This window comes from Mustela erminea, chromosome 15 (genome assembly GCF_009829155.1).
Source record: "Mustela erminea isolate mMusErm1 chromosome 15, mMusErm1.Pri, whole genome shotgun sequence".
Classification (NCBI taxonomy): Eukaryota; Metazoa; Chordata; class Mammalia; order Carnivora; family Mustelidae; genus Mustela; species Mustela erminea.
Genome location: NC_045628.1, coordinates 6241646 through 6255059, shown reverse-complemented (window position 1 = coordinate 6255059; position 13414 = coordinate 6241646).

Here is a 13414-nt window from a genome sequence, read left to right as displayed (position 1 = left end):
GGCAATATCCTTGGTCATGGTATCATGATAAGCTGGTCTTATAGAAAGATGTTTCAAAGTGTTTCTCTCCTTTAAAGTTTCTGGAAAAGTTTGGGCAGAATAATCCTTTAACTATGTGGTAGAGAATACTTATTGGAGCTATCGGAGCTGGAATTTGTCTTTGTGAGAATGTTTAACTATACTCTAAAGGAATTTTCTTTGAGTAAATATTGTCAATTTATTTTTTCGGGTATTTGGCCATTTATTTTTTTCCAAAGCTGTCAAATTCCTTATCATTCAGTTGTTCATGACAGTCTTTTTTGTCTTTTGTAGCGTTTTTCTAATTTTGTTTTTGTTTTATCTCTTAGTATCCATCGTATCTATAGTGATGCCACCTTCTTTCTTTCTCTCTATCTCTCTCCCTTTTTTTTTTTTTTTTGGTTTGGTTTTTGGTTTCTGATTCTATTTTTTCCAGATCATTCTAGCTAGATTTTAATCAGTTTTATTGATCTTCTTAAATAGCCAGCTTTAACATATTTTTCTGTTTTTTGTTTCCTATTTTCTTAATATTTTGATTTTCATTATTTCTTCTATTTACCTTGTGATTAATTTGCATATTTTTTTCTAGTATCTTAAGTTGGAAAGTGGAATTACTAATCTGAGGCCTTTCCGTTTTCTAATACAGGGGTTGAGTACTCTACATTCTGCCTAAACTACTGCTTCGGTAGCATCCCACTTACTCAGGTATGCTACATTCATGTTCAGTCCAAAATATGTTCTAATTCCCATTTCGGTTTCTCATTTGACACACAATTGTTGCGAAGTGTGTCATTTACTTCCCAAATAACTGAGTAATTTCCAGAGATCTTTCTGCTATCTATTCCTCACTTAATTTTCTCTCTATGAGAAAACATATTTTGCTCATGAATTATATTAAATGTATTACGACTTGTTTACTGTCCAGAATATGATTTACCTCAGCTCATGTGACACATGAAAATAATAATGTGAATTCTGCAGGTGTTGAGAGGAGTGTTATAGTAAATATTAAATTACCAAAACACAGTTGTGAAATTGTCTAATTCTCCTCTCATGTTCATGACTTTTTACTTATTGAATCTTTTTTTATTGTGGTAAAACACACCACATAAAATTACCATCTTAACTTTTTTTTTTTTTTAAGTGGACGCTTCAATGGTGTTAAGTACATTCACATTGTTATAAATCAGATCCCCAGCACGTTTTCATCTTGCAAACCTGAAACTCTATGCCCACTAATTCCCTCTCCCTTTACCCCCCAGCCCCTGCTAACAATCCTTCTACTCTCTGTTACTATAATTTGACTGTTCTGGGTACCTCACAGTAGTAGACTCATACAGTATCTTTCTTTCTGTGGCTGGTTTATCTCAATTAGCAGAATTTTTTTAAGGTTCATCAGTGTTGGGGCGCCTGGGTGGCTCAGTGGGTTAAAGCCTCTGCCTTTGGCTCAGATCTTAATCCCAGGGTCCTGGGATCGAGTCCCACATCGGTCTCTCTGCTCAGCTCTCTGTTCCCTTCCTCTCTCTCTGCCTGCCTCTCTGCCCAATTGTGATCTCTGTTAAATAAATAAATAAAATCTTAAAAAAAAAAAAGAGGTTCATCAATGTTGTAGCATGGGACAAGATTTCTTCCTTTTTAAGAGTACATAATATTCCATTGCATATATGTATCACACTTTTCTTTATCCATTCAACTGCTAACAAACATTTGGGTGGCTATAAACTTTTGTCTATTGTACATACATCTCTTTAAGACCTTTTGGAATTATGCCCAGAAATGGGTTTGTTCAATCATATGATATCATAGTTCTACTTTTAATTTTTGAGACATTCCCATATTGTTTTCCATAACAGTTGTACCATTTTATAACTCCATCAAAAGTGCAGAAGGTTTCTAATTTCTCCATATCCTCATCAAAACTTGTTACTTTATCTTTTGTTCTTGTTATCAGTGTTGTTATTGTGTTTGTTTTTAACAGTAGCCAACCTAATGGGTATGAGGTGATATTCCATTGCGGATTTGACTTTTCAGATGATATTGTGCATCTTTTCATAGGATTTTTGCTCATCTGTACATTTTCTTTGAAGAGATGTCTCTTAAAGTCCTCTGCTTATTATTATTTTTTTAAAATCGGGTTATTTCTATTGTTGAGTTGTAGGACTTCTTTATATGTTCTGAGTATATATTCTGGTTTATCTCCTCATTAGATGTATGATTTGCAAATATTTTTTTCTACCCTGTAGGCTGCCTTTTCTTTCTGTTGATTATATTCTTGGATGTACAAAACATTTGTAACTTCAACATCATCCCATTTGTCTATTTTTGCTGTTTTGCCTATTGTTTTCAACTAGGCTCTAGAGTTCTCATAGAAGTATTCTGATCCATATATCATTGTTAACTCAGTGCTGCAGTTGGGAAGGAGGGCCTATACCTTCCTAGTCACCATCATGCTAATGTCACTCCATACTTAGGGAATTTTGAAGCTCCATTATTAGGTGTATGAGCATTTGAAATATACCTTTTTGATGAAGTCAGCCCTTCCATGATTGTGAAATAAATTCCCATATCCCTGGCTATATTCTTTCCACTTAAATCCACTTTTGATATTAACATGCTGCTCCAGATTTATTTTGATTAATATCAGTGTGGAATATTTTCAATTCTTTCATTTTTAATATATTTTTGCCTTCATATATAAATGGCATATATTATTGGCAGGATATAGTTGGCTCTTCCTTACCTTAATCAGAACATGTAGACCATGTACATATAACAGTATCATTCACATGCTTTTAATTCTTTTATCTCTTTGTTTTTTGTCTCATGTATTTTTGTTCACTTTTACTCCTTTTTTTTTCCTTCCTTTAGATTAATTATAAATATTTTTATGATTACATTTTATCTCATTTGGTGATTTAAGAGATAAAACATTTTGTTACATGATTTCAGATAGTCACCTTAGGATTTATAATACATATGTTAATTTATCACAGCCTACTTTCAGGTATATTTTATCTACAGTATAAGAGCTTATATTATTATACTTCTTTTTCTCCCCTCCAAAACTTTGTGATAATACCACCATTGTTTATCATCTCTAGCATTTTTAATACTTTTATAGAGATTCAGAGTTTCATCAGGTTATATTTTTCTTTTACCTAAGATTTCTTTTTACATTCTTGAGTGTAGGCATAGTAGCAATGAACTCTTTCAGGTTTTGTATATCTAAATAAGTCTTTACTCGCTTTAGTTTTTGCAAGACAAATCTTGCTAGATATAGAATTCTAGTAGGGTAGGTGTCTTCTATCAGTACTCTGCTCTCTCCTCACTTGCACAGATCCCACTGATATATCTGCTGCCATACTACGTTTCTTTCTCTCTATGGCTTCATTTAAGATTTTTTTCCTTCTCACTATTTTTAGAAACTGATTATGCCATGTTTTGGTATAATCTTTTCCTTTGGGTTTTGAAACTTCTTGGATTTATAGCTTTATGGTTTTCATTAAATTCTGCAAAATTCCATTACTTTAGCAACATTTTTTCCCTCCCATTTTGTCCTCCCACCTCCCCTTTTCCTCTCCTTCACAAATTCCTGTTGCACACGTAGTAGGCCTCCTGAAGTTGTCCCGTAATTCACTGATACTCTTCTAATTTCATAAAATTAACTTTTATGTCTTTGTTTGATTTTGGATGGCTACCGTTGCTATGTCTTCAAGTTCCCTTTCCTTTTTTGCAATGATTAAACTAACATTAACCCTACTGGTGAATTTTTCATAAAAGTCATTGTAGTTTTTATCTCTAGGAGTTTGATTTTGGTCTTTTCCACATTTTCCATATTTTTATCTACTTTAACAGAGGAATACAGTAATATTAATTGTTGTAAGGTCCTTTACTGCTAGTTCCAACATTTGTCATTTTTGGTGTGGTTTCAATTGATAGATTTTATTATGGGTCACATTTAACTGTTTTTTTGCATACCCAGTAATTTTGTATTAGATACCAGGCAATGTAAATTTTTCCTAATGTAGATGTTAAACATTTTGTATTCTTATAAATATTCTTGATATTTGTATTCAAATTTAATTACTTGAAGATACTTTAAATTCTTTCTCTGTGTGAGTGTCAAACAGTGTATCTAGAGTCTTTTCAGATGATTTTTCTCCTGCCTTGGTCTCTTTCTCCTCAACTCAAGGATGACACTGTTTACTGGTTCAGTTCCTTTTCCAAGTGCCATCTCCTAGAAACCCTCTTAATGTTTTAATCTGGGGAAACTGTAGAACTCACATTGCTTATATTTAATTTCTCAGGGATCTGTCCTTTGTACCCTGATGTAAAGTGTCTCACAGAGCATTGATTATATATTTTGTTTATTATTTCCTTAATTATTTATAGTGAGAGAGTAAATTTACTCCCTGTTAATCTACCTTATAAAAAGCATTTTCTTATATGAGTGGCATTTTTTTTCATTCCTGATTAAAAATAGTCTACTCCATAGATAACACTATGTATAACCATGATAGTTTCTTTGTCATTAAATAGTTCATGACTTTCTTGATTATACAATGAATCTGCATCCCATTTGGATAAAAACATATTTGTGGCTTGAAAATTATTTCATTTTAAAGATAACACCAAAGAATAATGGCAGGTATCTTTGCATTTAATTTCATTACCTCGCTAAGGACCCATGGGATGTCATTTGCAAGTAAGAAAACTAAAGAATAGCCTTATCTTCTAACTCTTTAAGGCAAAGAATTGGTGACAATTAAATGGGCATCTTTTGCCAAATATATAAACATAAATAAGAAATCATTGCTTGTCGTCACTGGTGAGGAAAAAATAAATCACCAAATAACTACCTTTGTACAATCTTTCTTTTGTTCTCTAAAATATTCATATCGACAAAAACATACAGGCAACTGATTAAAAAGAAAACTTTATTTTTTCTCTTTTAAAAATATTAAATACATGTAATGGTCTGGGAATTTGTAACTGTTGACAAATATGCATCTATTTATTAGCAGATTGGAATTAAATTCAGGAATGTCCACTTTTATTAAAAGACTTAGGTCATAGATTTGGGGATCACATATTTCCAAAGATTCTTTGGAAAATCACCCAATAAAACAATCTCTTCCTGACAGGGATTAGCTCTGGTATTTTGACTTCTTTTTTGGTCTTTTATGATAAATTGGGAGACAAAGGTGGGAAATGGGATTCTTTTCTGTTGATATAAGTTGTTTTAACTGATAATAAAATATCAAGATTTTTTTTCTGTGCTTATGTTAGAAATGAGCACTGTAAGATTTTTCTCTGAGACCTTAAATACTTTCTACTGCAAGAATTTCACTGCATGCAATTTTGATGGGAAACTCTTTCAGTATTGTCTGAAAATACCATGATGTCTGGATTTTGGTTTGTTTGGATGAAAGACAAAAGGAACAATGGAAGAAAAGCTAATTGTGAGAAAAGGCCATTATTAACAGTTCAATGAAACTGAGTGGGCTGAAAAGGTTCATATCTATGTTGAAATAGTTAGTGGAGTGACCTAACTGTTTTACGCCAGGAAATTCCATAAGGTCTTTAACTTAATAGCTATAACTCGTACTGTGATTCCAATAAATGATTATAAAAGCTAAATAAAAATGAGCAACCTTAGTTATTATTGCTATTGTGTAACTTAGATATCAACGCCATAAATACAGAACAAAAATTCCACGTTCACAAATCACATACATTAAAAAGAGTATTATTACATATCAGCTGAGGACTTGCTCAATGACAAATTATCAGTGAGATTCCATGAGATAGAGCCATAAAAAAAGAATGTAAATGGATCATATGTTCCAAGGTGTTTGGGTCACCAATTTTATTAGAGCATAAAGTTTATAAAGAAAAAAAGAAGTTCCAATTTCTGTCTATCTGCTATAAAGGAGAAAAAGTCTTGACACTTACTCTCCAACTGGAGAATTCCAAATACATGAGGAGAAAGGGAAACAGCATTTCATGCAATGTTTGACAATAAAACTTGCCATAGTTTAACATGTTTATGTTTGATGAAACATCCTACATCAAAATACAATAATACCCATAGAAACAGAATGCTCAAGAGAAGACAGTTAAATAAAATTCAACTTTTTTGGTTTCTTTCCATCTTTACTTCTTTTATTTTGTTCATTTTCCTGTTTGAACAACTAAAATATGTGATTATTCTTTAACTTTTCTTTGAAGATTAAGTTTCTGAGCTTCCATTCTGGATTTCAAGATTACTGTACAATACAGTAGGCTCAAAGCAATATAATTAAATGGCTTTGTTTGCCCTGTTTTGTTTTTGTTAAATATTTTACATGAGTTTATGTATGTGTGTGGTATGACATATACACATGCGTATGCGTGTGTATATTTTGGGTGAAGTAACAATTATCGCTTTTGGCTAAAACAACACAATATAAAAACAGTTCCAATTAAATGGTTATTTGAGTTCTGGCTAAGTATGGTTCACTATTCAAGGAAGAAATCAAATTAAGTGTGATTTCCTTATGCTCCATAACAATTTTAGCATTTTGAAAAGCATAGGAGTCACAGCCTTGCTGAAGCCTAGCTACTATTGAAAGGTTAACCAAAGTGAAAATTTCAAACATAAAAAGTTCCATCAGGAGGACAAATGCAGGGGCGCCTGGGTGGCTCAGTGGGTTAAAGCCTCTGCCTTCGGCTCAGGTCATGATTCCGAGGTCCTGGGATCAAGCCCTTTCTGCTCAGCAGGGAGCCTGCTCCCTCCTCTCTCTCTCTGCCTGCCTCCCTGCCTACTTGTGATCTCTATCAAATAAATTAATAAAATCTTAAAAAAAATAAAAAAGAGGACAAAGGCAGGAGGAAAGATGGCAGAACTATCATTTCACATATTGCCTTTCACAGAATTTTTTTTTTCTAAGATTTATTTAGTTGAGAGAGAGCACATGTGAGTGTGTGAGCACAGTGGGGGCTGGGGGGCAGAGGGAGAGGGAAAGAGAATCCCAAGTAGACTCTGCACTAAGCACAGAGCCTGATGCAGGGTTCAATCTCATGACTCTGAGACTGTGACCTGAGCCGGAACCAAGAGTCCAACACCCTACCGACTGCACCATCCAGGCACCCCAATACAGAATTATTTTTGAGCCGGTAACTTCATGTCAGCCAAACACTAATTGGGTAGTATAACAGAATCATAATATGATATATTTTATCCTAAAGAAAGGCAGAATGTCTTTCACATTTTATCTTTTAAGACTTTGAACTGGGGATTGCGAGGGGAAGGAAGCATGTAGTGAGAACAGAAGTTGTGAGCCCGCTTTCTCTGCAGCCCTCTCAGCATCGGCTGTTTTTCTCACGGGGGGTTATTCCTGAGCCCAGAAATGGGGTGCATAATCCCCTTGCTTCCCATTCCCACCTCATACCATTTTCTCTCCCTACAAGTCTAGTTTGGAATAACATTTCTGACTCTTCCTTATAGTCCTTGTTGCTGTCCATTTACCACGTCTCAGGTCCCTCCTCCTCTTGCCTTTACACTAGAGATTTTAATACTTGTGTAGATGATCCTTCCAATACCTAGACCCTCAATTTTTAAAAATCCTTTTATCCAATAAACTTGTCTTCGTGCAACTCACCATTCTTCTCCCAGCCATTTCTAGCTCTGATTTTACCCAAGGGTCAGGCATCCTTCTTTTCAACTACTATCTACTAGAACCCCGGGTTTCACAATCCTTTGACTTTACAGAAATCTATTACTCATTAATTACACTATACTTATACTCTCTCCCACCATCCCCACCCCTCCTTCTATTCGGAATAATGTCTAGGGCCAGGAGATACAATCAGTGCCTTCTATGTGTTCTCAACATCTATTCTCCTCACTCTCTGTTGCAGGTAATTGTAAACCACATTCTGGTCTGAATTTTATCCAGTTTCTTTCTCCCCCATCTAACTAGTCATACAACCACCTGTGGAACTAACCATGACTGAAGAAACACAAACATCAGTGCTAACAGCTCCATTTCCAGTTCACTATGACTACCTCTCCATGGGCCCTCACACTACCCAACAGCCATAACCACACTGTCTCTCCCTAGTGTGATAGAGACTCTCCTTCTCTCTCAAGGGTCCCTTTCATAGCTTTTCTGCTCTTCTGCAACTTCCAGCGCCTTCTCTCCCAGTCTCACTCTGCAATGGTTTTCTTGATTCTTCAGCTAGAAAATAAAAGCAAACAGAAGGAACTTCTGCAGGTCCCCAAATCCAGTGAATGTGAGTCTATACATTCTCACTCGCTAAACAGTAGATTGTCTCAAAAGTTTTGTTTACACTAGATTGTCTAGGTTTCTTTTAATACCAATCTAAACAAATTCCCCTCCATTCTCTGATCACACAGACCCCATGACCTCTACATTACTAAAACCCAAGATCAATATCCATATCTTATTGATCTGTGCTTCCAAAAGAACTGGAAACAGATGGGTATTCTTATGAAGGAGGAAGGGTCTGCAAATAGAAATGAGGCACAGGACCAGGACCACCCATACTACTTCTCTCTCCTTCAAACACATTCTTTATTTGGGTCACGAGATACTTCCCCGCCTGCTTCTCCTCCCGCGTTACTAGCTCACCCTCTCTGTGATACTCCTCCTTTACACCTTTATATGTTTGTAATGTATTGACACTAAGCCTCCACCTTTGGACATCTTTTCCTTTCTAGAAGTACTTACTTGCATGTTAATTCGATTCAGTCTGTAGCTTTTAACGCTTTCATATCAATGTTCTGAAATTTATGTCTCCAGCCCCTGATGGGGTCCTTAGAATTCCAGACTCACGGGCCTCACTGTGTATCAACACTCCACTTCCTCAACGATTCATTCTCAGGGCCAGTTAGTCCCTCCGTTCAATGCTCAGATGTTCAGATTTCACTCCTCCTTTTACCTCTGTATTCTGACATCTCTGTGTGCATCTTAGACATCATGGCAGTAAGAGGATTTGATCAGATCTGTGCAGTGATCTCAGGATCATCACTGGCTTCTTCTGAAGCCCTGCACCCGTCAAGTCTAGCACACATTTAGAAAAGGGAGGTGAGTGTGCCAGTATCTCTTGATACAAGGGTTTTTTCCCTCCTGAGAGGTATTTTATCTGTTAGTTCACAACAGATCTGAATGGCTATATTACTGTTTTAAAATCCCCTGGAGGCAATTCATCCCCTTATTTTCTGCATATGAGGCTCTACCTTACTATTGCTCTCACCAAACTCACTGATTTTTAAGAAAGATTTATTTGAGAGAGAGAGAGAGAGAGAGAGAGAGACCAGGAGGAGAGGGAGAGAGGGAGAGAAAGTCTTATACAGACTCCACACTAAGCACAGAGGCCAATATATATTAGGGCTTGACCCCAGAACCGCAAGATCACAACCTAAGTCAAAACCAAGAGTCAGATGCCCAGCTGACTGTTTCACTCAGGTACCCCACCAAACTCGCCGACTCAAAATAGCCTCAAATTTGCAGTGTGCCGTAAGAGGTTTACAAGGTGACAGTGTAGGGAAGGGAGCAGGAAAATGATCAGAGCAGGTGAGCTCCTCATGGACCTCACCATAATTCACTCAGCCTAGAATGGCTGCCCCACAGGTTTTCAACCCTTTTAGTATCTTCAATGCACTGTCCTTACTTTGTTTTGGGGGTCCCACCCCTGAAAAATACTCACTTCTCACATAAATCTCTCCCTTGCATATGTCCACAGTTTCTTTTTCCCTTCTCCCTCTGGTGAGCAAGTCTGGCCAAACACCAGCTTGGTTAGATGAGAGCAGGTAAATGTGGCTATAAAAATATGTCTGGCCTTTCTGTCAGATCACACTTAAGATCTCTTGACAGAAAAATAAAAGCATGTCCTTGGCTGTGCTGAACAACCTTACCTTCAATTCCACTCACTAAAGAACTACTTCCTGACTGTTTCTCTCTTCTCCTATCCCCCAAAACTTCTCTTCATCCTTACATTCAGATGATGACCTGAACTCTTACATTTCACTGAGGACCTATTAGCATTCAGAATAGATTCAGGTTATTACCCCTTTACCAAATCCACCAACCTACTTGCATCTAAACCATATTTGCATAGTTTATCTTTGCCCTAAAATAGCATGTGAACTGCCTGTATTCAATACCCCTGGAGAAGCAGATCACAAACCCCTTATGCCTAGGCAAGACCTTTGAATCTGAAGTTTGCGCTCATTCTGCTACTTTATTAAGTATTTCTTCTATTTGATATTTTGCATACTCATTTTTATGTATTGTTCAATCTTTCATCATGAAAATAGCAACAAACAAAACTTCCCCAGACACAAGCCATCTCCCATTGCACCATGTACCACCACTTTCCAAGAGTTGTCTATATCTTGTTCTACTTCTTTCTGTTGTTTATACATCAGAGTGGTAACACCTGCCAATGCCTCCCTCCACTCAGAACACATTTCCCTTAGAACAACACACAGCTCTTGCCATCACTACTTCGTCTAATTCCCTGATTCAGTGCTATTTCTTTAGAGAAGTACTTTGGTCATCTTCTTAATAAGCCATGCCCATTTCCCAACAAACTCTCCATCAATCTTGTTGAACTTTTCTTCTTATCACTCACCACCTCCTAAAATCAATCAATCTTTCTATCTCACACACACAACCCTTGTGGTGGTGGTGGTGGTGGTGTTTTCTATCTCTCCAGTAAAACATGAACATCCTGAAGGCTTGTAAGTTGGATTACCACATTCATGACAAGTTTCTCAGAAGATGGCCTGTCATAAGTTCAGCCCATGTTGTATTCGATAAGTGAATGAATGAACAAAAACCTTATGTTTATTTATTTTTTATATTGGGATACTACTAACAAATTTCATTTTTTAAATATTTTATTTACTTGAGAGAGAGAGAGAGAGTGAGAAAGAGAGAGCATGAGAGAGGATAAGTCAGAGGGAGAAGCAGACTCCCTGCTGAGCAGGGGCCCCAATGCAGGACTCAGTCCTGGGATTCCACGATCATGAGCTGAGCTGAAGGCAGTTGCTTAACCACCTGAGCCATTCAGGCACCCACAAATTTCATTTATAAAAGGGTGTTGACAGCCTAAAAATTTGAAAACTTCTGTACCAGATGATAAACTGCCCTTTCTACTCATTGTCTATTTATATGTTTGTGTCTGGACCCCACTGAATTCCAGGTTTTTAGCTATAATTCTATGGGAGAACTTGGTCAAATACATAATCAAATCCATTACATTGCAAATGATGTTAAAAAACAAAAACAAACATACAAACGACAACAACAACAAAAAAAAAACCTGAGTGTCTCTAGCGTATTGATACAGCAGGCTCAATAATCTACACTTGGAAGAATTCTAAAGAGTGAAGAGCTGTACAGTTATTTGAGAGGACATTAACTATTTTCTATGAGTTATTATCCAAAGTCATATTCTATGTTCTGCATTGCAGATAAACTCTACTGGAGAGAGCCCTGGAGACCAGTATTCAAATTCAGGCTTCTTTTCTGGCACATGAATTTGGATAAGTCTATTTTAGAAACTTCTGTAAAATGGAATAGTAGACATCATAGTGGACACACTGCAGGGTGACCCTCATGTTTATGCTCTGTCTGTCGCATCCCTTCCTTTTGAGTGCAACTGAGACCTTTGACTTTCCCCTCGCTGATAGAACATGGCAAAAATCATGGGCTGTCCTGTGATTTGGTTTAATGTTACATTACATAAGACTTCCATCTTAGTAGACTGGAGGAAGGTTAATTGGCTGGTTCAGCGAAACTTGCAGCCAGCTTGGGAACACTCACATGGCAAGAAACTGTGGACTGCCTCTAGGACCTGTGGGCAGCTCCCAACCAACAAGCAGAAGTCTGGGCCCTCAGTCAGAGGGCTTGAGGAAAAAAATTCTGCCACGTGAAAAGAACATGAAGGCACGTTCTTTTCTAATCAAGCCTCTAGATAAAACACAGCCTACTAAGTCATGCCTGTACTCCTGATTTACAGAAACTATGAGATAATTAACATCATACATTTTAAGCCACTAAGTTGTGGTATTTTTTTTAATGCAACAATAGAAAACTAATACACCATTTAGTAAGCCAATGCATGTAAAGTAAAGGCCACCATACTCAGAATTATTAATGATGGATACAATAAATGAATGAAAAGTAACTTAGGCTACCACTAAGATACATATCATATTCTAGGAAGGTCAGTGGAGAAAGAGCTCCCTTTCCACTCACTGGGGCTACAAGGTAGAAATGGCTGAGGGGCCACAGGGTGGAAACTAAACTTCATTACTTATATCACCAGTGCAATAATATGAAAGGAAATAAGAAGGCCCTGCTTTATTTCTAGTTAACATTTAGGTAACTACATTCTACCACATTAAAAGGAAAAAGGAAAATTTTTTTTTTTTTTGGTCTTCCCTGATCCCAAAATAGTATTTTTGGGATCCTATTTTTGGAACAGTATTTCCACTGCAGCATTTTTAAGCACTTCTTACAATTATAATAATATTTTTGCATATTCACATGGGGAATGACCCTTTTCCTTTGAGATGGGGACAAGAACATCATCTGCTTTTTTGGGAACTGCTTAAACTTAGTGATTTATCAATAAATGTCTGTATAACTGAGATGATTTGAACTCTCTTGAATGCTCACAGAGTAATTCAATAACCCCATTCCCAACTCTCTGCTCAATCCTCCATAGATCCTAGGGCGAAGTTTTGCAAAGCATCATCTCTATTTCTGGCCCATGAAAGTGTGCTCAGCACATTTGTTGTGTGCAGGATGGCAGTGATTCACTTAGAAATAAAGATGATCCTGCAGATAATGCACAAAGGAGAACGCGAAGCTGTGTTTGTGCTCCTGTCCCAGAGCCCCTCTCACACTGGTTATTCCTCAGAAACCTTTAGACAAAAAGCTACAGACTTATTCAGAGCCTCTCGTTTGATAAGGGCTGCTGGAAGCACTACATAATAAGAGCAGTCTATACATAGATTTTTTTTTTAAGCCACTGTTCCCTTCTACCAGCACGACAGATATTATCTTTGATGTCTGTGGGTTATACTTATTTTTACGTTACAGGAAGTCTAAATATAATCCTAGAAATCAGGGGGAGAGTTTAAGAGTTTATTTTATTCTCCTTAAGAAAAATGTCCAAATTCATAAGACAGCATTTGTTGTTTTGGTCCCTGCTCACTAAAATACCCTGGAAGACTTGTCAACACATCCTCGTTGTGGTGTGGTGTGTTGTGTTTCCGCCTCTCTGCCCTCATCCAAGGAAACCATGTATGCTTATCTCTCGCCACTTCTGATGCAGCAATACTTTCAGGTAATATATTTTCCTTTATTATTAACAG